At 35.3% G+C, this 26165-nt stretch overlaps 1 long non-coding RNA gene across 1 annotated transcript; it reads right to left on the reverse strand.

The window, feature by feature from the left end:
* Positions 1-17156: 17156 nt before the first annotated feature.
* LOC123947383 lies at positions 17157-25700 on the reverse strand. The gene is made up of 5 exons (XR_006819747.1): positions 25593-25700; positions 24631-24726; positions 23685-23768; positions 18132-18218; positions 17157-17887 (listed from the first exon to the last, which is right to left on the reverse strand). It is a non-coding gene; the product is annotated as an uncharacterized LOC123947383 (long non-coding RNA).
* Between the last annotated feature and the right edge of the window lie 465 nt (positions 25701-26165).

Here is a 26165-nt window from a genome sequence, read left to right on the forward strand (position 1 = left end):
CTAGCTGATCCACCATCTCCCTGTCCTTCTCCATTACTGTGATGCAATTCTGTAATAAAGCTTTTAGTTTAATTTTGTCAATTTTAAGTGAATTAATTTGCTTCCATGAACACTGTGAAATCACATAGTCATGGAAGCAATCCACCACCAGTGTTTCTTGTGTGCCATTTATCTACCCTGGGAAGTGACCATGGAGGCTCTGATCAGCTCTGGACATGCCATTAGACACCCTGATCCAAGGCTCTGGAATGGGAAATATACAGTCAGAGAGGAGTGTTTAGGTACTGAGGGGTCTGCCAGCTGGGTCCAACCTCTTCTATGGAGGCCACAGCCGGTGTGGTTGAGGTTATGTATGCAGGTTCCAAAGCCAGGCTGCTTGTGCTCAAATCCCAGCTCCTCCACTTACTAGCTGTAAAACTTTGGGCAAAATATACATCCTCTCAGCATTTCAGTGTGTTCTATCTGACAAATGAGGATAACTAGGGCATCTGCTTCGTAGAGTATTTGTGGGTGTTAAGTATTTTACTACATGAAGAGTGTTTGCCACTTGGAAAATATGCAACCGATATCATTTTTAATATTATGTATTCCACTTTTTTTAAGGTTTTATTTATTTACTTGACAGACAGAGATCACAAGTAGGCAGTGAGGCAGAGAGAAAGGAAGGGAAGCAGGCTCCCTGCCAAGCAGAAAGCCCTGTGTGATGCGGGGCTCGATCCGGCTCGATCCCAGGACCCTGAGATCATGACCTGAGGCAAAGGCAGAGGACCAACCCCCTGAGCCACCCAGGCGCCGTTTCCCACTTTTAATTGGGTCTTTCTGCTCCATCTTCTCTTTCTTAACACCTTCTGCCTAAGGCTGAATTTCTTTGCTGAGTTTCACCACTAATTTGCTCTAGAAGAAAATTACCAAGGGTGAAGCTTCAAGGTGTTCTAGGATGCTTGTTTCTACTTTCTGAGTGTCTTTCCCCCTTACTCTTGTTGCTCAGACGCCTGTCATGATTGTGTTGTGTGCTATGCCATTTAGCGGATCACTCCTCAAACATGTTCTCTGTACCCAGTGACCAAAGGAGAGAAATGTGTTTCTGTATTCTTTAACCTTCAGTTGTGGAAAAGAATTTATTTATTTATTTATTTGTTTCCTTTTTGAGAATGAGTGTGAGGGAGGTGATGGGTTGGGGAGGGGCAGAGACCTACAGCCTGGAAGAGTGACCATCTCACAACCTCTAGTCAAGTGGAAGCAATGAGAAAATGGGAGAAAAGTGATGACTTTAATTCCTAGTTCAACTCCCCATTTTGATACATCCTCTAGAGGGTCCTCCGTCTATTTGCAGCTGCATTTGGAATATCAGTGCTGTGCTGATTTTCTTTTACTAGGTTAGAATAAGTTTACAGTTTTGTTTTATGGTGATATTAACAAAATCATCCATAAATATGAACTAAAACACATTACACAAAGTAATTTTCACTTGCCTCAACCTCATCTTTGGACAGAAACAAGAAAACACATTCAATCCCTCTTCTCACAAACCAGCCAAAATGTTATCCAGTCCACTCTCTGGTGGATAAAGAATCATTTACTCAAAATCGAATGAAGGATGTGGAACAATGTGTGAGATCTGGGTGTAGCCATTTTCCTTATCAGTGCTTGACACTGTTGAGTAACAACGTCACAGAGCGAGACATCCCCCCAGGAGAAGAGATGTGCCCTTCTGGATGCTATCACAAGGAACGTTGGTCTGTTAGGAATTCTCATCAGAAGAGGGTTTATAAACCAGAGCTGAGAAAAACATGATTTCAAAATGCAGTGTTTCCGTGTTGATTTCGATAAACATGTGATTCATTAATCACTTACTGTAAGTATGTGCGGCTAAAATAAGGCATCAATACCTCACAGAAGAACTTCAAAGCGCTCTCCTGCCGCTGTGGCATCTTGCAGAAAACCACTGCTCTGGGTGAGCTATTGGTGGACTTCAGTTTTCTCACACTGAGGGAGACAAACAATTGTGGTTTTCTCACACTGAGGGAAACAAACAATTGTGACAATTGAGACAAACAATTACTACTCTGTGGCCAGAAGCTCCAACAATTGACTCAGCATCCGGAAAATGGTTCTGAACTCCCCAAGCCAGGAGATTAAGGAAAAATCTGTTTCATAGAACTTTGTAGTCTATGATTTTGCTGTTAAAACTTGAGTGTTAAGAAACAAACAAACAAACAAACAAACATGCAAATGCCTGAAGAACGATCAGAGAACAACTTCAGGACTAAAAACTAGAACTTAATTATTCAATTAGTACCTACGTAGCCCTCAGGCTCAGCAAATCACCCATTGACTTACCACTATCAGTCAGTTTATGGGGTTTCAAGCACCAGAGACCAGAAACAACGCCACAAATGAAGATGATGGAAAAGGACAGGTTACCAAGAAAGTCAATTACATTGAAGGAGCCCATGCTCTTTCAGGGAAGTTTCAATCGCATTGATTTAATTTAAATATAACCTCCAGTGATAGTTAACGCTGATTGATGTTCCCCATGTGCCTGGCTTTGTATTAAGCATTTGCCCTCATGAGTTCAGATGATCTTTGTCATGATACAATGAGGTAGATCACTTTCGCTCTCTGCATTTTACATTTGAAGACACTGAGAGTTAAACATTAACATGCTCAACTTCACCAAGCTAGTAAATTACAAGTTAGTAAATTGTAAGTTCATCGTCTAAGAAATGTTTGTTTCACTCCAGGTTGATAAGCACACAGAAAGACAATATGCATAGTTATATTAAAATCCAGCTTCTTTTCGCCTCAATTATCCCGGCAATTTTGGAGCTTTCTGGTTGCACTTGGCTGTATAAACAAGCATGTACATATTACATGCATATTTATTATTTAATTATTAGTTGCTGTACATATACTTGTCCACGTACTATCTACCTGTTCTCATTGAGCCAAAATATAAATTTGGGCATTTAACGAAACTTTGCCTATAACCAAAGTAGTTTAAGGCGTGTTGATGACACGTTTTCATTGCATGACTTATTTCCCAGTTTCTTTCTTCCCACGTGTTCTGTCCTTTAAGGAGTATATACTTACTTGAAAAATAATCAACTCTCCCTTCCTTTACATATAATTTTGTGAGGCGTTTTGACATAATACATTTCACCTTATTATCGTATTGCTGTTGAGTGGGCCAAATTTGTGATTTCCTTAGAATTTATTTGACGTTAACTTTTTTTTTTTTTGCCTCAATTGTACATTGCTCCCTCTTTCAGTTCTCTGTGTGTGTGTGTCTACAGGCGTGTAAGGAGAAAACTCTACTGGAAAGATGTAAGTGCAAAGTTGTCACTATCTGAATGAAGATACGGTAAGGAATTTCCCATTCCATATAGATGAGTTTTATGTTTACAATGTTCCAGTAAACATAAAATTACCAAGGGGGTAAAATTATGGCAACATATGGTTTTTTAAGAGCTCAGTCCAACAGAAAAAGTAATAAACACACACCAGTCATAATGCGTTGTAGTAAAACAACGTAGATGAGGTGGGCGCGACATACAGTCATTAAGAGTGTTCAAAACATCCCTCTTGCCTCACCTTGACTGCTTCTTCCAGTCTGCTGTTGGAACCTTCTAGTGTAGTTTTGCAGTTCAGTTATTGTATTCTTTAACTCAGTGACTTCTGTTTGGTACTTTCTTATATTTATCTCCTTGTATTTTACTTTTTAAAATTTATATTTTATTTTATTTTTTAAATTTTTATTAACATATAATGTATTATTTGTTTCAGGGCTGCAGTTCTGTGATTCATCAGTCTTACACAAGTCACAGCGCTCCCCATGGCACATACCCTCCCCAATATCCATCACCCAGCCACCCCATTCCTCCCACCCCCTCCCCTCCAGCAACCCTCAGTTTGTTTCCTGAGATTAAGAGTCTCTTATGGTTTGGCTCCCTCTCTTACGGTTTCATCTTCTTTATTTTGTTTTGTTTTGTTTTGTTGTTATGTTATGTTTTATTATGCTATGTCATGTTAGTCACCATAGAGTATACATTTGTATTTTTTAACTTAAATTCAATTAGTTAAGGTGGAGTACATCATTAGTTTTTATATAATGTTCAGTGATTCATTAGTTGAGTGCATCACCCAGTGCCCATCATATTGCAGGCCCTCTTTAATCTCTTTGCAGAAATTCTCCAGTGTTCATCCATTTTTTTCCAAGTTTGGTGAACATCTTTTTGACCATAACCTTGAAGTCTACAATTTATCACTTAGATTACTTACCTCCATTCCAGTAAGGTCTTTTCTGAAGTTTTATTTGTTCTTTTATTTAGGACGTACTCTTATTTCCTCATTTGATGTGACCCTGTATTTGTTTCCATCTGTTAGGTGAAACAACTACCCTCCCAGTCTCAAAAGAGTGGTCTTGTGGAGGAGGTAAATTTTCCTGTTCAACCTTGCCCTAGCTCTTTTTTTTTTTTTTAAAGATTTTATTTATTTATTTGACAGACAGAGATCACAAGTAGGCAGAGAGACAGGTAGAGAAAGAGAGGGGAAGAAGCAGGCTCCCTGCCAAGCAGAGAACCCGATGTGGGGCTCGATCCCAGGACCCTGAGATCATGACCCGAGCTGAAGGCAGAGGCTTTAACCCACTGAGCCACCCAGGCGCCCCCTTGCCCTAGCTCTTGATCGGCTCTCCAACCTTTGTGATTGTCTAAGCAGCTTGATTTAGTCTCCACCCCCCCACCCCCACAATTTCAACTTCATTTTATTGATTTAGTCTTGATTGATCCCTGTTGTTGAGGATGTGGGAAGACCTGTCAGTGTTCAAGGGAGGGATCTTAGTTAGCACCTAGTTTCAGGCTGATTGGAAGACAGGCCATCAGCTAATTTTTGGTTCTTCTTCAGAAGGGATTGCTCCATATGTAGCTGTAGATCTCGTGTGTCCATGGGAGGATCTGAGCTCAGGATCTCCCTATGTCACCAGCTTAAACTGCTCCCTGACTGCTTCAAAAATAATGTAGGAAACAATCTGTGGCTTGTCGAAAAAAGCCTCCCATGCCATCTCCTAAGTTGAATTTGCCCTATAGACTTTGGAGATTCCCAAAGTATATTTGCTGGTGTTTAATAAAGATTACAGTTTGTGAATTTAATATGAATATATTCTCTTTAAAGGTAAAAGTATAGAAAAACAGAAAAGAAAACTTAGAAATTATCTATATTCTGTATACTCTGTCCTTAGCTTTTTAAATATAGTTGATTCACTCATAGAACCAAACTTTGGATATTATGTGTAGTCATCCTGGTAACTAGTTCAGTTACCCCTGCTGTTTCTTTAATGTTCAGATTTCATACAGTAGCTGCAATACTAAGGCTGCTCTATATTTTGGGAATTCATTGGACCTTTCTGGTATACTCTTCCTGCAATATGGAAGGGGTCATATTCAAATACTTATCAACTGGTATAGAAATGGATATTGGCATACCATATCATTCAGTAGAAAAATTAAAAATTTATCTTCTCTTTTATTCTTCAATTATATGTTATAAATGAAATAAGGAAAGAACAGTACATTTATCAAATCATTTATAGAATGTACAATTTTTTTAAAAGATTTTATTTATTTATTTGACAGACAGGGATCACAAGTAGGCAGAGAGGCAGGGAGAGAGGAGGAGGAAGCAGGCTCCCTGCTGAGCAGAGAGCCCGATGTGGGGCTCAATCCCAGGACCCTGAGATCATGATCTGAGCCAAAGGCTGAGGGTTTAACCCACTGAGCCACCCAGGCGCCCCTAGAATGTACAATTTTTTTTAAAGAAAATGTTGATGTGAGTTTTTATTTTTTCTTTTCCTTCTTTTTTTTTTTTATTGCATCTAGCTGTATTTCACATGTGTGAGGCTGAATTGAAATAGGGGATTGAAGTCTGTCTTCAACAGTCCATTAAATTGAGAATCATCAGCTGTTTATATTTTCCATAAAAATTTTTTACATATTTCTGCTGAGCTAATAGCAACTGCATTTGAAATGTGTTTAGCTCTTAACATACTGATATTTGTTATATTTCTAATGTCATTTAAATCATCAAACAATTTATTGAAATGCCATTTAGTCAGCTAATATAATTTTTTAAAAACTTCTTATCTGGGTAGGTTTGCAAACTTCATTTTGCCCTATTTCATAGCTCAATTAATTCAAAACCTAAAAAGTTTATTCTGTTTTCACAATTGTCATCAAAAAACACAATTTTTATATAATTTTATTAGATAATTTAATAGATGTATACATGGTAGACTTAACATTATATTTTGCTTCTTTAAAATTTATTATGTTTATTTTTATATTTTGCTTCATTTTCATATTTTCCTCTCATTTCAATTTCAATGAGCCTAAGATATGTTGTTTTCCTCTGAAATTGGGATACCTCTTTTTTTTTATTTTTATTAACATATAATGTATTATTTGTTTCAGGGGTACAAGTCTGTGATTCATCAATCTTACACAATTCAAAAAGCTCACCATAGCACATACCCTCCCCAATGTCCATCACCCAACCCCCCATCCCTCCCACCCCGCTCCACTCCAGCAACCTTCAGTTTGTTTCCTGAGTGAAATCAGGATACCTTTTAAAATATCTGGAGTACTCTGAAAAACAACCTGAGGGTTTTGAAGGGCCAGGGGTGGGAGGTTGGGGGAACAGGTGGTGGGTAATAGGGAGGGCACGTATTGCATGGAGCACTGGGTGTTGTGCAAAAACAATGAATACTGTTACGCTGAAAAAATAAATAAATTAAAAAAAATTAAAACAAAAACAAAACAAAAAAAATATCTGGAGTCCTATAATCACTGTGGGTCAGAAGAAATATGTTCTCTCTTTGTAACTGTGTGCACATAACTTGACCTTCATCATTGCTGGTGATAGTGCCCTTACTTCAAATAAGTTATATACATTGGTTGTCCCGCATATTTTTGTCAACAGACTGCTTAAGCACCATTCAAGAATGGAATATAAAACCTTTTTTTTCTATGAAATTTTTACAGACAACTTTGACAAAATTTTCACAGATCAAGTAATTATTTGCATAAAGCCTGAATAATGAGCATCAAAAGCTAGGAAGAAAATCTTTACAGACAGTAGAGAGCACTCTTTTAAGAAATGCTGTAAGATTCTTGTTCTTAGGAGCACGGAGGTCAAAATTCTGTTGAGAACAATTCTGATGACAATAAATACATTCCATTTACTTTACTGACAGTAATCAACTATTTTAAGATTTTATTTTATATATGTTTTATTTTTGAAATGAATTATGATATTTAAATATATTTTCTTATTGAAGATACGAATTTATTTGAAACATGAACTTTAATAGAACATTGTTACTGTTATGTTATAATACATAGAATACACTTTTTTTAACACTTTCATATTTGAAAATACTAAAATTTTGAATTCCATTTGCATTACTAATTATCAGGTATAAATTCACATATAATAAGGCATACATGACTGAGAATGTATACTCTATTATCCTTGCCGTAAAGTAAGCATATCTTCAAGCATGGGACCATTAACATCACCAAACCAGTGAAGAAAGTTCTAAATTGGGCATAAAGGGGGAGAAATTGGAGCTGGTAACATTTCTTACATTGGATAGCTAAGGCAATTCTTTTTTTTTTTTAAGATTTTATTTATTTATTTGACAGATAGAGATCACAAGTAGGGAGAGAGGCAGGCAGAGAGAGAGAGAGGAGGTAGCAGGCTCCCTGCCAAACAGAGAGCCCAAGGTGGGGCTCGATCCCAGGACCCTGGGATCATGACCTGAGCGAAAGGCAGAGGCTTTAACCCACTGAGCCACCCAGGTGCCCCTAGCTGAGGCAATTCTTGATGCCAAATCCTGAGGCCCTTACTATATAAAATGTTCCCAGAAAGAAAAAAAAATGTAGTAAAACTTATGCAAAAGGAGAAAAAGGTATTGAATTAAACAAAGGACAGTAGCAATAGTTCATGATATTTCATTAATACCTAGAAGAACCCTTTGATAAAGGTACTCTTTTTCTCTTCTTTTTACCAATATGGAAATATTGAATTAGTGAGGTCAGCTGGACCAAAGTTATACAGGTTTGAATGCACAAATGGAAATAATAGTTTGCTTTCTCTGATACCAAAGTTGTGCTCTTAATCACAACATCAAAAACACTTCCAAGAAAGTTAAAGAGAAAGCTTGGAACCAGCATAGAAAATTAAAAAAAAAAAAAAATTCTTTTATTTATTGAGAAGCAAGTTTTGAAAAAAACTTGAAAATGGATAAAATCATTTCACACTTGGTTTTCTACGAAGAACAAATAATGAGTCTCCTCCCACATGTATCACAGATATGTGGTGAGTGGGTGTCTTGACTGTGGGATGTGACAGTGCCTTTCACCCAGGAAAGGCCATTTACTTTGAACTCTGCTGGGCAGAGGCGTGGGGCTGTGTCACCATGGTTATAATGACCTCCTTGACTCAATGACTTTCTTCGTGGTTTCATCTGAACTCAGAAGAGCTGCCGCTGCTCTGTCTTTTTGGCTCTCAACTCTTTGGAAATGAAGAGGGTGTCAGGCTTCATGTTTTGTACAAGCCAACTTTTGGGATTCCTTATTGTATAGACCTTGTCCATCATGCTCAGTTTCCCTGGGATTTAAACTTCCACTCTGAGTCTCAGTCTATTTCTATGCTGGTGAATTAGACTGTCAGCCTAGAAGGAAACATCCCTATCTCATCAAGCTCTCTTCTCGAGGCTGTGTCAAGTTCCAAGGTGTGATAACTTTCTGCTTTCCTTTTTAGACGGTCTTATTCCGGTGCTTCTGAATGGTGCTGGGAGCTAACAAAGGGTGAGCAAAAGCAAAAGCACTGCTTGTCTTTTTGGCCCCCAAATTTTAACATATTAAAAATCATCCAAAGCCCCTCTTGTAATCTCTACGTTTCCTATTGAAGAGCCTATCCTGGGTTTGCTCATAGATGAAGAGAAAGTCAGAGGCATCTTCTCTCATTTTGCATTGTCCCAAACTTTCCTACTTAACCTAGATAAGGCTTGGCTATTCATTTATCAGTTAACTTTTAAAACGTCACCTTTAATTCAATTTGCTACAATCCCTGATTATTCATTCATTATATGTTGAAACAAGTCAGTAGGAAGCGGCTTCAAAATCAGATAATACTCTTAGAGTGAGTATTTAGGGTAATAATGTCTTGGGTCTGTAAAGCTAAACAAGATCTACACCAGAAGAAAGTTTTAGGCATTTAAGACCATATTAATGACTCTGCACCTAACATTCCAATGTGTGTGGTTCCCCCCCACCCCCATACAACCATTCAGTTCTCAGACACCAGCTGTTGTTTTCTGTGTTTGGTTCTTTACTCTTCCATCCTCCTCTCTTAGTGGGTAAATGCTGTCATTCTGAATTTAGCATTGTTTCTTGAGGTCACTCTTAAACAGAATGATAACAACACAAACAATGGCGTTAAAGTGATAATGACCACCCACATTCAGGCTTGCACACCTCAGTTTTGGGTCTCTTCTCCTCAAGTTTTATCTTCCGTTCCTTGGCCAGGTGCACTGCTTTGATCCTAATGTATTTTTCAGTTGCTTCTTGTTCTTTTTATCAGAGACCTGTGTGGTGCATAAACAATGAATCTCAGAACACTGAGAAAATAAAAGAAAATTAACAAAAAGCATAAAACAGAAATTCTGTTCCCTTCACCTCATCCTCATAAGACCTGTGTAGGTATTAAATGTTTCAAGCAGCAATGACTCTGCAATCGGAAGTATTCTCTACTGTACAGTATAATTTGTCAGCTATCCATGTTGGACACACTGTACTATACTCACTGAGTGTATTGAACTAATGCCTAATGTCTGAAGAATGATAGGTTGATTGATTCCAAATGATTGGTCTGTAATTCTCCTTTATGGTGGAGTCCTTGTCTGGTTTGGGGATCAAGGTATTGCTGGCCTCATACAATGATTTTGGCAGTTTTCTTCCCAACATTTTCAGAAGAATAGGTATTAGTTCTTCTTTAAAAGTTAGTAGGGGGCACCTGGGTGGCTCAGTCATTAAGTGTCTGCCTTTGGCTCAGGTCATGATCCCTGGAGCCCCACATCGGGCTCCCTGCTCAGGGGGAAGCCTACTTCTTCCTCTCCCACTCCCCCTATTTCTATTCGTTCTCTCGCTGTTGCTCTCTCCCTGTCAAATAAATAAATAAAATCTTTTTTGTAGATTTTTAAAAATTAAATTAGATTAAACATTATTTCTGGGTATATCTGGGAAGGTGAATTTCTGGATCTTTTTGGTAGAATTCCCCTGGGAAGCCATCCAGCCCTGGATTCTTGTTTGTTGGGAGATTTTTTGATTACTGCTTCAGGTGTTCTGTTCAGGTGTTCAGGTTTTCTATTTCTTCTTGTTTCAGTTTTGGTAGTTTATATGTCTCTAGGAATGCATGCATTTCTTCTAGATTGCCCAATTTGTTGGCATATTATTGCTTATAATATGTTCTTATCATTGTTTGTATTTCTTCAGTGTTGGTTGTGATCTCTCCTCTTCCACTCATGGTTTTATTTATTCGGGTCCTTTCTCTCTTTTTTTTTTTTTTTTTTTTTTGATAAGTCTGGGCAGGGGTTTATCAATCTTACTAAATAAAATATTTGCAAACCACAATCTGGCAAGGAGTTAATACCCAAAGTGTATAAAGAACTCCTACAACTCAGTAGCAGAAAAATATTCCAAATTAAAAGTGGGCAAGGCATCTTGAGATTTCATATGAGTTTTAGGATAGCTTTTTCTATTTTTTACCAAAAAAAAAAAAAACCCCAAAAACAAAAAACCCAAAAAACAAAAACAATTCGCTCATGCAAAGTAAGCCACATTCAATACAATCTCTATAAATTCAGAGTGAGCTGTTAAGTGTTAAGTTTTCTTATTCATAAACATAAACAGGATACCTTTCCAATTATTTATGTCTTTGTTTCAGTGATATTTTATAATTCTCTCTATATAAATCTTTTACCTCATTGCTTATGTTTATTCCTAAGTATCTTATTCTTTTTGATTCTATTGGTAAATATGACTTCTTTCTAATTTCTGTTTCAGATTATTCATTGCTAGTATACAAAAACACATCCCAGTTTTGTGTTTTGAGTTTGTATTATGCAATTTACTAAATTTCTTTATTAGTTCTTACAGTTTGTGTGTGTGTTGTGTGTGTGTCGGGGGTGGAAGATCTTTGGTTTTCTCTATATAAGATCGTCATCTATTATATCTTTTTTTTCCAGTGACCTTTTTTTTTTTTTTTTTTTGGATGCCTCCTTCCTCTCTCTTTCTTTCTCCCTAATTGGTTGGGCTAGAACTTCCCCATACTATGGTAAATAGAAGTGGCAAAATGGGCATCTTTCTCTTGTTTTGAGTCTTAAAGGAAAAGCTTTGAGTTTATTAGCTGTGGACTTTTCATATACGAATTTTCATGTATTTCTTTCTATTTCTAGTTTGTCAACTTCTTCATCATGAAGGGATGTAGAATTTTGTCAAATGATTTTTTTTTGCATAAATTGAGATGATCATGTGTTTTTCTTCTCCCTTCAGTCTGTTAATTTGATGTATCGTATTAATTGATTTTCATATGTAGACCCATTCTTGCTTTCCATGAATAAATCTTACATGGACAATGGTGTATAATCTTTTTAATATACAACTGAATTTAGTTTGCTAGTATTTTTTGAGGGTTTGTGATGTTTAATTTTATGTGCCAACTTGATTGGGCCATGGCGTGCCAGATTAAACATTATTTCTGGGTATATCTGGGAAGGTGAATTTCTGGATGAGTTTAGCATATGAATCTGTGACTCTGTAAAGTAGATTTCCTTCCAAATTGTGGATGGTTATCATCCTGTCTCCTTGAGGTCCTGGTTAGAACAAAGAGTGGAAGAAGAAAAGATTGATTCCTCTCCTGCCTGCCTGTTTGAGATGGAACATTGGTCTTCTTTTGGCCTTAGCCTGAGATTTACATTATTGGCTCATCTGGTGTGTATGTTTTCATAGTTGGACTAGAACTATACCCACTGTCTCTCCTCGGTCTCCAGCTTGTAGATGGCAGATCATGACAAGATCTTAGATGGATCTCACTTCTCCAGCTTGCAGGTTTCAGGTTCTGTGATTGCATAAGCCAATTCCCATCCCACTGGTTCTATCCTACTTTGTGATAATACTATCCTATTATGTTTTTCTGGAGAACACTGACTAATACAGATTCTGGTAGCAAGAGTGGTTCTAGAGGAACAGGATTTTAAGGATGAGTTTTTCTGAATTGGTTTTGGGGTTACTAGATTTGGTTCTGTAACCGGATTCAGTTTAAAGATGCCTGGATAGTATTTTTAGTAATAAGGAGAGCACTGATAGTCCATGGTCAGGTGATAGAGATATGCCAATGACTTAGAAGAATCAAGGTGCTGAGTAACTCTGTACATGATACTTTTAAACACTTTGGGAAACTGTCGATTATAATGATGCTGACTGGTTGCTCCTAATGTCACAGCCAAAGTGACAAACTGGCCAAAAAGATAAGCCTAGGAGGTTCAAATTTTGAGCTCAATATCTGGGTTGCCACTCCCACCAGACCAAGGCCATGCTCTATCAGGGAGACTGTGGAACAATGGCAAGCAAAAATGCCACAAAATGTCCTGCAGTTTTGAATGTGGCTTTTTTTAAATTGGACATTCTGAAGGTCTTTGACTGTTTCTTAGAGCACTTATACAGTAATTTTAGCTAGTCTTTAATCATCACTTTCAATATTTTTTATGGGGGAAACAAGGGCCTAGAACTTCCTAATCTGCCTTTTTGTTGACATCACTCCAACTCCCTCCAATTTTTTGTGATGTGTATATATATATATACACATTTTTTTTTTGTCTGTGACCAAAATACTTTTTTAAATCTTTCTCTACCTTACATTATAAGTATTTTTATAGTTGTGGAGAGAGAAGGTTTTTTTTTTTTTTAAAGATTTTATTTATTTATTTGACAGAGATCACAAGCAGACAGAGAGGCAGGCGGAGAGAGGAAGAGAAGAAGGCTCCCTGCTGAGCAGAGAGCTGATGTGTGCCTCGATCCCAGGATCCTGGGATCATGACCTGAGCCGAAGGCAGAGGCTTTAACCCACTGAGCCAGATGACTTGGTGAATCTAGCTCAGGTCAGATGGTCCCTGCTGTTCTCATTCCCGCTATAAACATATGAATCTGAACGAAATCAGAAGTCCTTTCCTGTTGTGCAATCTATAGGGCATTCAGTTATGCCTAGCCCAAGTTCATATTTCTTTGGTCTGACCAAAGGCTGTGACACCACATATTATCATTAGTTTTCTTGTGCCTTGTTTCGTGAGTCATTTGTGGTGTTTGTCCTATTGAATTACTAGATAATTTTTTTTTCCATCATGGGACATAAACTACTCTTTTCCAAAATAATGGCCTTTTGGGAGTGGAGCAAATTCTGTCCAGCAACTTTGGGGTGAGAGGCATCTTCTTTTGAGGGAACAAAGATGAGGCATTCAGCCTAAATAGGATAGTCAGTGATAAAATGATAATGGGAATTATGTCTGGGGACTACAGAATCCTGGTTCAGAAGATCTATTGAAAATAGAAATTAAGGGCACCTGGGTGGCTCAGTGGGTTGAGCCTCTGCCTTCAGCTCAGGTCATGATCTCAAGGTCCTGGGATCAAGTCCCACATCGGGCTCTCTGCTCAGCAGGGAGCCTGTTTCCCCCTCTCTCTGCCTGCTTCTCTGCCTACTTGTGACCTCTCTCTCTCTCTCTCTATCAAATATATAAAAATAAAATCTTTAAAAAAAAAGAAAATAGAAATTAAGATAATAAGTATGCTTCAAATCTTAGCCATTGAAACCGTTTGAAGAATCAATTGTTACCAGTTCTAAATAGAGACAAACTACTCTTTAGAAAACAGTTATGTCTCAAGGGGAGGAAATACTGCAAAAGAACCTGATGCAGACCTCAATCTCATGACCCTGAGATCATGGCCTGAGCCAAAATCAAGAGTCAGATGTTAAACCGACACAGCCACCCAGATGCCTCAACTTGCAATGTACTGTAATTTTATACAATTTTAAACCATAGACATTAAATATTATGGTTTTATATAATCACTGTTTCAAATTATACCCACATTTACCTATTTTATTGCCCTTTATCCTGAATCTTAGAGGTTCCATTTGGAATAATTGTCTTTATACCTAAAGAACACATTATAGTTTATATTCTTAGTGCAGACCCAAGGTCATAAATTCTTCTTTCTCTGTCTTTAATTACCTTTATTTCACCTATGAAATATGTACCCATATTTATGTAGCCATATGATTCTTATATTTTTAGAATATTTCCTCTGGAAATAGAATTTTAGCATGGCACTTGTCTTCCAATAAGTATGTGGCTTTCATGTTATTTATTTATTATTTTTACAAAATTTATTTATTTGAAAGAAAGAGAGAACAAGTCGGGAAGAGGGGCAGAGAGAAAGAGAGAATCAGATTTCTTGCTGAGAAGGGAACATGGGACTTGATCCCGGGACCCTGGGATCATAACCTGAGATGAATGCAGACGGTTAACCAACTGAGCCACACTTGCAGCATCTTTGCCAGTTTGAGGAGTTCTTTATAGATCCTGGATATCAACCTTTTGTCTGTACTGTCATTTGCAAATATCTTCTCCCATTCCGTAGGTTGCCTTTTTGTTTTGTTAACTGTTTCCTTTGCTGTGCAGAAGCTTTTGATCTTGATGAAGTCCCAAAAGTTCATTTTCGCTTTTGTTTCCTTGGCCTTTGGAGACATATCTTGAAAGAAGTTGCTGTGACTGATATTGAAGAGGTCACTGCCTATGTTCTCCTCTAGGATTCTGATGGATTCCTGTCTCACGTTGAGGTCTTTTATCCATTTCGAGTTTATCTTTGTGTACGGTGTAAGAGAATGGTCGAGTTTCATTCTTCTACATATCGCTGTCCAGTTTTCCCAGCACCGTTTATTGAAGAGACTGTCTTTTTTCCATTGTATATTTTTTCCTGTTTTGTCGAAGATTATTTGACCATAGAGTTGAGGGTCCATATCTGGACTCTCCACTCTGTTCCACTGGTCTATGTGTCTGTTTTTATGCCAGCACAGATAATCATATCAAAAAATGGGCAGAAGATATGAACAGACACTTCTCCAATACAAATGGCTATCAGAGACATGAAAAAATGCTCATCATCACTAGCCATCAGGGAGATTCAAATTAAAACTACACTGAGATACCACCTTACACCAGTTAGAATGGCGAAAATTAGCAAGACAGGAAACAACATGTGTTGGAGAGGTTGTGGAGAAAGGGGAACCCTCTTACACTGTTGGTGGGAATGCAAGTTAGTGCAGTCACTCTGGAGAACAGTGTGGAGATTCCTCAAGAAATTAAAAATAGAGCTTCCCTATGACCCTGCAATTGCTCTGCTGGGTATTTACCGCAAAGATACAGATGTAGTGAAAAGAAGAACCATCTGTACCCCAATGTTTATAGCAGCAATGGCCACGGTCGCCAAACTGTGGAAAGAACCAAGATGCCCTTCAACGGACGAATGGATAAGGAAGATGTGGTCCATATACACTATGGAGTATTATGCCTCCATCAGAAAGGATGAATGCCCAACTTTTGTAGCAACATGGATGGGACTGGAAGAGGTTATGCTGAGCGAAATAAGTCAAGCAGAGAGAGTCAAGTATCATATGGTTTCACTTATTTGTGGAGCATAACAAAGAACATGGAGGACATGGGGAGATGGAGAGGAGAAGGGAGTAGTGGGAAACTGGAAGGGGATATGAACCATGAGAGACTATGGACTCTGAAAAACAACCTGAGGGTTTTGAAGGGGCAGGGGATGGGAGGTTGGGGAACCAGGTGGAGGGTAATAGAGAGAGCACATATTGCATGGAGCACTGGGTGTGGTGCAAAAACAATGAGTATTGTTACGCTGAAAATAGAAAAAAAAAAGTTGGTTGCCAGTTGCTCATTTGAAGGTAAATTCTATTTTTCTCTGACTGCTTTTCAACCCTTTCCTGTCTTTGGTTTTCAGCAATTTACTTGATACCCACTTTGTTCACCTTCCTGGGGTTCATAAGACTTTGTCGATATGTAATTTAATGTCTTCTGTCAGTTCTGGAATATTCACAGACATTCTCTCTTTTACTCTAAGTTAGAGGTAAACTGATTTACAAAAGCGAATTTTGAGATAATAGACCTTTAGGAGACATTACCTTAGCAAACTCATTATTCTCTATATACATTTTTATGTGTTTTTCTTGAGGGAGTTCACTGATGTTTGTTATATACAACTTCAGTTTAAAGCATAATGTGTAGATGAGATGAGAGCATCACAACTAGGGAACACTTAGGTGTGCTTTGTTGAAGATTACTCAAAGTGGAGTTTAGCCTCAGTAAGGAAGAGTGTTTTAATTATGGGCGTGCCTTCCCAAGAGCACCATGTAGAAATCATCAGCATATATGCCACAGATTTACCATCATGGGTGTAGACTGAAGTCTTTATTAAAGACAGTAACAGAACCCAAATACAGTGCAAAGAAGCAACAATATAAAGGCAACAGCCACGTATTGGAGGAGAACTAAAAATAACAGAGGTCTATACTCCTCAGGCTTGCTAGATTCTACTAGGGGAAAAATCCCTTCTATTAATCTTTTTTTTTTTCATATTCTAAGGAATAATTAGTATAAAAATGTCACTGCTCATGAACAACCATTATGATATTTGATTCTTGAAAGTTCTTTTTCTTATTTGTTCCTTTCTGAAAGATACATCCACAGGAGAAAAATGTAAATCTGCTTGTAGAAGCAGATGTGACTATTTCCAACAAAAGCAATATTCTTACTACTTGGTTTAATACGATTTTTTGTTCTGGGATTAACACAGCATAATGAGGGGTGCCTGGGTGGCTCAGTGGATTAAGCTGCTGCGTTCGGCTCAGGTCATGATCTCAGGGTCCTGGGATAGAGCCCCGCATCGGGCTCTCTGCTCCGCAGGGAGCCTGCTTCCTTCTCTCTCTCTGCCTGCCTCTCTGCCTACTTGTGAGCTCTCTCTCTGTCAAATAAATAAATAAAATCTTTAAAAAAAATAGCATAATGATTTGGCTAATAATGATCTCTAGAGTAAGATTATCATGGCTTAAATCTTGTTTCTAATTCTTACTAGCTACATAATCTTGGAAAAATTTCTCATCCTCACTGGGCTTCAGTTTCTTTATTAATATGACAACAATAATGATATCTCATAGGATTATTGGGACAGTACCTGCTTTAATATACATAATCAATCAAGTATTAATAGGAATATTAGAAGCAATCAATAAACATTAGCCATTTTTTAGTTGCAATTATGACCAGATTCCCTTTAGTTTATATGCCTTATGTGATTTCTGTTCTCCCCATTTGTTTACTAAGATCTGAAATTTTTATGTATTAGTATATATAAAGTACATATATTAGTATATATGTAAATATATTTAAATTTTTTTAATTTTTAAATCACACAAACATTTTAAGTCCATTTTTTAGCATTTTCAGTTTGAGATCTCTGCTTATAATATGTTGAGCTGAGCATGCTTGAAAGAGCACAACATATTAAAAAATCTATTTATAGCTATCTTCTATATAAGAAAATATGGAAATGAATATCATGCCATACACTTCCAATTCTTCTTTGCCCTTTCCTTGATAAGACTGGAGCTCAGTACTTCAGAACAATTTCCTTGTTGCCAAGATTTTATTTTTCAGCAGAAATAAAATGTCAATTTTCTTCACAGAAAGACCAGTTCCCTTGAAAAACAAAAAGTGCATGCATGAGGAAAACTTTGTCACCATGTTTGTTCAATGTATTATAATTTTTGTATTATTATTTTAATTATACTCCCTAATTTCAAGAGTTATCTGAGACATTTTTTCCTGACAACTGTGCCATGGTCATCTAACTTTGATGTTATATTTATTAATTGCATATATACATCTGGATTTAAACAATTTATATGTGATGCCAAGATTCCCATTGCAATCCAATACATACCTCTGCTTTGCTATATTATTTTGCAGTATGTAGTGCCATTTTGCTTAAGGTTTTCCTCTGTCATCAGGATCCCTTCTAGACAATGAACTGAAATTCATAAAATTTGCAAAGGAAATTATATTTTAAGATTATTATCATTTTCAAACAGTGTTGCAAATAAAATAGATATCTAGCATTTCTTCAATACAACTTATCTATTCATTTTTTATTATTAACTGAGGAATGAATTATAAATTATCATTGGCAAGTGGCTGATCTTATGAACTTTCCCTTATGGCACATACTTACAGGTTAATGACTGGTGCTTCAATAATTTTAAGTTCTACATCTGATCAATGCCATTCTAAGCAGTTAGTAAACCTGGACAGTCAGGACATAATGGCCTAACTGAATTTGAAGCAAACACCTTTGACATAGCCCACATCCAGTCAGCCACAAAGTACTATTTATTCTATCACTACATTGCTTCATGTACCTGTTCCCTTCTTCACAGTACCATAATCTTTCCTATTCGGATTTTCATTATTTTTGTATTGAGCTATTATAATACTCTACACTGTTTCTATCTCTACTTCTAGTGCTTCCTTGTCACTAATTTCCTCAAAATGCCCCTAGAGTTAACATCTCCCATGCACAATTTGAATTCCACTACCTTTTCTTTCCTTCTCTTTTTAAAAAAGATTTTTATTTATTTGACAGAGAGATAGCACAAGTAAGCAGAGCGGCAGGCGGAGGCAGAGAGAGAAGCAGGCTCTCCGCTGAGCAGGGAGCCCCATGTGGGGCTTGATCCCAGGACCCTGGAATCATGACCTGAGCTGAAGGCCGCTGCTTAACCAACTGAGCGACCCAGGTGCCCCTCTGCTACCTTTTCAACCATTTGCAGAGACTATGAATTGTTTAAATGCTAAAATTCAAACTCACTAAAATGAAAAGTTGACAAAATTGTTATCATTTTTCTTCATAGCTCCATGTCAAACTATCTTCAAATATGAAACTTTTCACCGGCATTATTTCACATTGATGTGCTTTGTTTTATTTTGAAGTATCTGGCGTTCTGGATGGCATGACTTGAATTAAAAATAATAATAACAATAAGAGTGAATGGAATGTTCCTACCTTAAATGTATTTTAGTCCGAATGGCTTATGGTTACTTCTAACAGATTTTGGAGACTTCACACAAATTATAGAGAAAATCTTCCTGCATGCTCGCCTTACCCAGATTTGATTCCAGTTCAGTTACAAAAACATGAAACTTGCTGCACATGGGGCTAGTCACGTGCATTATCATACCGCCATGATTTTAAGTTCTCTGCACCATATTATTCCAGCTTCAGTCCTAAATGCATTTCTGGACACGTGGGAATTACTGTAATAAATATCGCGGGTCATTCCCTCATCAGACCACTTAGAGTATTAAAGCTGAGCATTTTTCCTATGCCATTTCAATGGATAAAGAAGAAAGTATTATCATCAACTTTCCATTCCCTCAAACTTGCATCTTTCATATTTGTTTCCTAAACTGAACTATTACATATTTTACGCATATTCTCTTGTGAAGGATGCTGCTAGTCACTAATGCGATGTTAGTTGAATACAGACCTACAACTTTCTTGTTTAAAGTGAGAAGCCAAATAATTAAACTAAATCTTATCAATTGAATAAGCAAGCCATGCTTAACTAAATTTTCCACCAAGCACATTCTTGTTTGTTTACAAAGTTGCCCTCCATTTCTGTCATATGTTTATTCATCCGTGGTTCCTTTGTATACTAAAGCCTAAGTATCCAGGAAGATTTTCCTTCTGATTGGTAATTCACTGATAAGATTAGCTATTTGACACAGGGAAATACTTCTGCTAGTGCAACTGCTTCTTTCTTCTCTCTCGCTTATTAAGCCAAATTTAGCTAAAGTAAAACAGAAGAAAAAGCTGTGTTTATTAGGATATAGGATATTTCACATATTCATTTTTTTATTTTATTCAAAAGTTAGTATTCCATACCTAAATTATGTTGGTGTTTCCATGAATTTTCGAGGATATGCTGATCAAAATAGTATGTGCAATTACTACAAAGCACAGCTTAGTCCGTCCTCACAATACAATAGTATTCTTAGTGATAATTTTAAAACAGCCTTTAAAAGTACCTATCTTAGATGAGGTACCCATCAGAATCCTAGTTATACCTTATTTTGATATTTACATATGACAGCCTATGTCTGTCATACCCAAATACAACTTCTTCATTCTAGAATATAGAGTTTTTCTTTTTGAATTATTTTCTCTTTTATACAAGTAATACATGAATTTATTTTATTTCACAAAAAAATGTGAGAAACTGTATACACTGCAAGGAGTAGAAATGAGTCCCTTTCATAATCCCTACAATACCACTTACCGAAGTAAGACAATTACTGTAAATAGCTTTATACATATCGGTCTGATTGTTTTCAAATTGTTTACATGTCTACTCTTTAATATTTCCATCTTCCGTATTAATAGGCTATTGCTTGCTTTCATAGTAATAATTGTTTCCATATTAATGGATCATTGTATGTCTTCCTGATTTCTTTGTGTGAATTTATATAGGTGTATTGTTTGTATGTATGCATGTATACTTCATCCTTATCTTTTTCAAAATATGCTTGATAATTTCATACATCAAATGTATATGAGGAAAAAAATGTGTACAGGAGGGTTTACTGTTCATGTATTAACCCAAACCTATTGTTAAATATCTGTCATTTTGAAGAGCCCACTATATTATATACTAAATATATATATGCCACAGGTATGAGCATGCATGTGATTTTATCATTAGGTTGTTTTCTCTTATTTTGATATATTTATTTTATACCAGAACTATAATGTTATTTATAGCTTAATAGCTTTATAGACTATTTTGATAACTGATAAAGCTAGATACCTACCTTTCTTGTCAATATATTTCAATCTGTATTGCGTTAATCTTATACACTTTTACTTCTATGTATAATAGTAATTAATTAATTTATCATGATAATATATTTGCATTGGAATCACATAAATCTTAGATGAATTTAGAAGAGTATTATCATTTTCACAATATTATTCTCCCTACCAAGGAACATTTAATAGCTACTCAATTCATTAATGCCCTTCTTTATGCCTTTTAGTATTATAATCTCATATATTTATTAGTATAAGTATTATAATCACAAATACTTTATTAGGTACATTAATTTATTTAATCAAGTGTTTTATTTATTTATTTAATTAAATGTATTTATTAAATTAAATAATAAATTAAATATATATTAAGTTTATATTTAACATATAAATAAATTAATTAAAATAAATAAGAAATAAATTAATTAAATCAAAATTTGCTTATTTATTTAATCAAGTGTTCACTAGGTACATTAAGAACATTAAGTTCACTAAGTGTTAATATATTCAAATGCAAAGGATAAAATGGACTTTACAACCCATGTTAAGGATTTTTAGATTACATTGAATTTAGACTATTAAGAAACTAACAGTAAAAGTATGGTGAGTTTATAAAATTTACATTTTGAGGAGGTTACTCTGGAAATTGATTAGAAGTCATGAGTGAGTGTAGTTAGATCACTTGGTGGCTTACAGAGTAGAAAGAGAGAGGAAGGGAGAAAGAGGGACAGGGAGGGAGATGGTAAGGGAGGAAGAGATTGTCTTGGATTAGATGGGTAGTAATGCAAATGTAGAGAAGTGTATTAATTCACTACGTTGAGATAATTCATGGCAGTTAGAAACAGAGAAAATGACTCCTAGGTTCTTTTCACTAGACATCAAGAACCAAGAAAGACAGTAGTATTAAAGAATCCGATTTTTTTCCTTGATGTTGGTAAAGATCTAGGTTGGGGAGATATTCTGTTTGGAAATATAGTGTGCTAGTTGTTTTTAAAGATACCTCAGAAGAAACCTTAGTAAGAGACTTAAAATCAGGACCTAGATATTGGACCTTAGTTCTTGCTTGTATATAGTAACACTAATTAACCTTGTATCTAGCTTCCTTATTGAAGTATTCTTTTATTCTGATATTTTTCAATAGATTTTTTTGTAATATCTGGGTAAGAATGCACATCATCTGCAGATAATTTCAATATTCACTTTGTAATATTTATATTATATCTAAATAGTTTCTTCTGTATTTTGCTTTTCTTTTGCCAGGACATCAAAGAAATGTTGAAGGATAGTAGTTCTATCAGTCATCCTTATCTTCCTGATTTATTGAAAATGAGTCTAAATTTTACTATGAAAGATACAACTCGTCTCATGAATGAAATTAAATACATTTCCTTCTACTTGTAGGTATTTCTCTTTCTCCTCAATATGACAAATTTCTTGATAAATGTACAAACTCATCCCTGATTTTAATCAGAATTTGGTTATCACATAGTATCCTTTTAGTGGATTATGTTAGCTCTTGTTTGTAGGATTTTTTACATCAATGTTTGTCAGGGGTGTTGTCCTAAAATATTTTCCTGTGAATGGAGATAATTTGGAATAGTGATATGCTTCTCTTCCTGACCTGGGTGGCACTTTTCATTTTTGTTAGTTTATAACTAGTTTATCTAGGAGTTAGATTAGTTATTAAGATATTTTCAAATTCTTCCTTTAAAAGTTATCAGTCAGGTATATATACTTGGAGGTACATCACTGATTAATTATCTACAGAATATAGAATATATTTATCTATAGAATATAGTTATTTTATTCAATTTTTCTACATTATCTTGAACCTATTTATCATGTGTCTTTGCAGGAAATCATACATTTAAATAAGTTTTTCATGTTTATCATTAAAAATTATATATTCTGCTTTATTCTGAAACAATTCACTTTGAGATTATAATTGTTTTAGATGTAATTATGCTTTTTAAATAAATTTATTTGCTATGTGTTTTGAGTTGCTGTTTTCTCTGACTTATAAATATTATTTATCTTATTTTTTACATTTGATGAAAATTTTAACATTTCTGGCATGCTAACATTACTGTGTTATAGATTTATTCTTTTAAAAGCTAAAGATTTTTTATAATGTGATGACATATTGAGTTTGAGCAATGTGTAGGCTTTATCCAGTATCCTGATCACTTTGCTTTATTTTTTTGATGAATACCTACTCACCATCTTTTCTTTCCTCTGTTAACTTCTCTTTTCCAAATTACTTGATTTGATACACCCATAGTTCATTTTAAACTGCCCTGACCTATAAATTCTATAACTGTTTTCACTTTTTGTTACATCTCACAGTTGGTTAATCTAATATCATTATGATATTACAAAATATAGAATGCTGCTATTATTTTCCACTTTTATTAAAATACCGAACTATTCACTGACATCTTTGATAAGGTCACTTGGGCCTTCGCTATTGATAATTCAACGAACCACTGAATAGATAAAATACTCATATAATCAAAATATATAATGTAAGAAAATATCTTCAGGAAATTCTTGCAATCAATTTAAAGATCTTTAAAACTATATTTTAGTAATTTAAAACAAATTAATGAAATAGCTCTAAAAAATGCTTACCCTTAGCTGTCATAACCGCAGCTAGCCCCAGAAAAATAAGATAAAGGCAGGCAAATATTATTGCAACAAGGCACCATGGAGACTCTGTCCAAAGAGAGAGAAATGAGCTACTATGATGATCGATGGAAACAAGATTCTGCAGTTGGGATTAGAAAGAATTTTAGACAAGAATACTCAACTCACTTGAATTGAACTGAAAGGCAAGCTTATGAGAGCACCAAGTTGTGGAAAATAAACCCCAGCCCGAGAGGGGAACTCTCAAACTTATTTTGCAGATTTGGAAAGAGAGAATATATGAACATTTTTATGTAGGAATGGACTATGGACTAACAAGTTGACCTATTAAAGAAGTCTTTTGCAAACTACAAATAAATACTTCAGAAATCCTACTAGGAATTTAAAAAAAAATGATTTCCTTCTTTTTTTTTTTGTTTATTTATTTTCAGCATAACAGTGTTCATTGTTTTTGCACCACACCCAGTTCTCCATGCAATACGTGCCCTCCCTATTACTTCTTTCTTTTTTAGTAGATCTAGATTAAGAATAAAATTCTTGCATTAGCTATTGGTCTAGACTGATATTCTGTGACAGTTTGATAAAAGTCCATTTATCATGAGATATCTCACAAGCTTCATTTTTTTATAGAAATACTATAAAGAGACACTTTGCAAGACTAAAATATCAAACTGATCAGGTATATATGAAACATTTTTTTAAATTATTATTCTCTGGCTGTGGTACATTGTTCTAAGCCATGTGGCCATCAATGCTTCATTGTCGTTGGCTCTTAATATAGCCCTCCTGTCACTATGACCATTTAAAAAGTGTTGATATGAGAAATGAACTCTAATTCAGAGGTTTGTCCAAAAATACTTGTTTTTATAATTGGGTCATTAAAATATTCAAGCAACAAAGGAGAATCTAGAATTTTAAATGTTTTTTTTACCATTTATCTTCGAATTCTTAGTTGTTTCTCTCTTCTCAATGTTTGAAGAGCTATGAACTTTGACTTCTGAGTATATTACATTTTTGTCACAAAACTCTAGAAAATATGTAAAACAATTCATAATCACTATTTATGTATAATTAATATATGCATGTGTATATACGTATCTGAAACATAGATATACAATGGAAAAGCATGCTAAAAATTATGAACAAAAATTACCCCATTTTATGCTTATGAGAAAGTATTAAAATTTGCTCAGTCATGTAACTGCTTTGTGAAATATCACAATTCTTTTCCTTTTTTAATTCTTAGTTTCTTTATAAAATAAGGATAACAGTATTCATTTATAGATAAATTGTAGAGATTAACTAAGCATATATAAAGTCAATAGTATAGTGTTTGAAACAATCATGTACAAAGGTATATGATGAAAAAAATCATGTCATAGATATTATTATAGAAGCACTACTAGGAGCAGTGTAGAATAGAAATTGTAAGAATATAATGGGGAGTAGCATTAATAGTAAGACTGGTTGCAGAAGCAAGAGTAGAAATATAAAACTTAATCTAAATGTCTATCTTGCCCCTTCCTGTAGTTGAATTTAATCTGAATTAAAAGAGCGTGAAAAAATCCATTTCATTCTCATTAGGTAGATAAATTCTCTTTGCGATATATTGCATGTACTCCTTCATACAAGTGAAGTAGAACTCAGCCACCAAGTCAGTAACTTTTTTCTGAATGATGTTAACTCTAACCCCATTGCAAATATTTACTTATCAAATGATGATTGTCTGAAATTTAAATCATCTTCAATTGGAAAATCTTAAATTCACTCATACAGAGAAAATATTTTCAACTCCTCCTCCGAAGTATCCAGCTATGAACTTTGTTATTTACAATACTATTTTCTCATTAAATAAAGGAACTACTTAGCAATAACGGCAGTATCTGATTTTACCTGTATTTATTTCATGAACTTCCACTGGTGAAGGGTGAAGATCAAGAGAGGGGCTGGACGGTGCTAATGTGTCTGGTTCCATAGTTTAGCTCAGATTGCACAGGTCAGATGATGAGCAGATGGTTAGAATGAGACAGAATCCAGAAAACAGATCTCAATATCACATCATCAGACAGGATGTTTACTCTAACTTTAATATGTAAACTACTGTCTCACTTAAGAAAGTAAAAGGCAATGTAATGCATTCTCTATAGATTAAATTTGTTGTTGTTCTATGCGTAATGAAGCACATCTTTATTCCCAAAGATAATGTTTAAAATGATCTTAACCATACTAATTTCTCCTCTGCCATATTTTTTGAAAAGAATAAATAAACAATAAAGACTAAAATATTTATGAAAATAAGTGATATATTGCATTTGAATAAAATTGTGACAGATGCTGATTTTGGGAAATATCTTTTTTATAGTTATAAGTATCCATGCTCATTACAAATAATTGAAAAGATACTAGAATATATAATATAGAAAATGAAAATGATACAAACCTGTTTCCTCAATGAACTATAAACAT

This window comes from Meles meles, chromosome 7 (genome assembly GCF_922984935.1).
Source record: "Meles meles chromosome 7, mMelMel3.1 paternal haplotype, whole genome shotgun sequence".
Classification (NCBI taxonomy): domain Eukaryota; kingdom Metazoa; phylum Chordata; class Mammalia; order Carnivora; family Mustelidae; genus Meles; species Meles meles.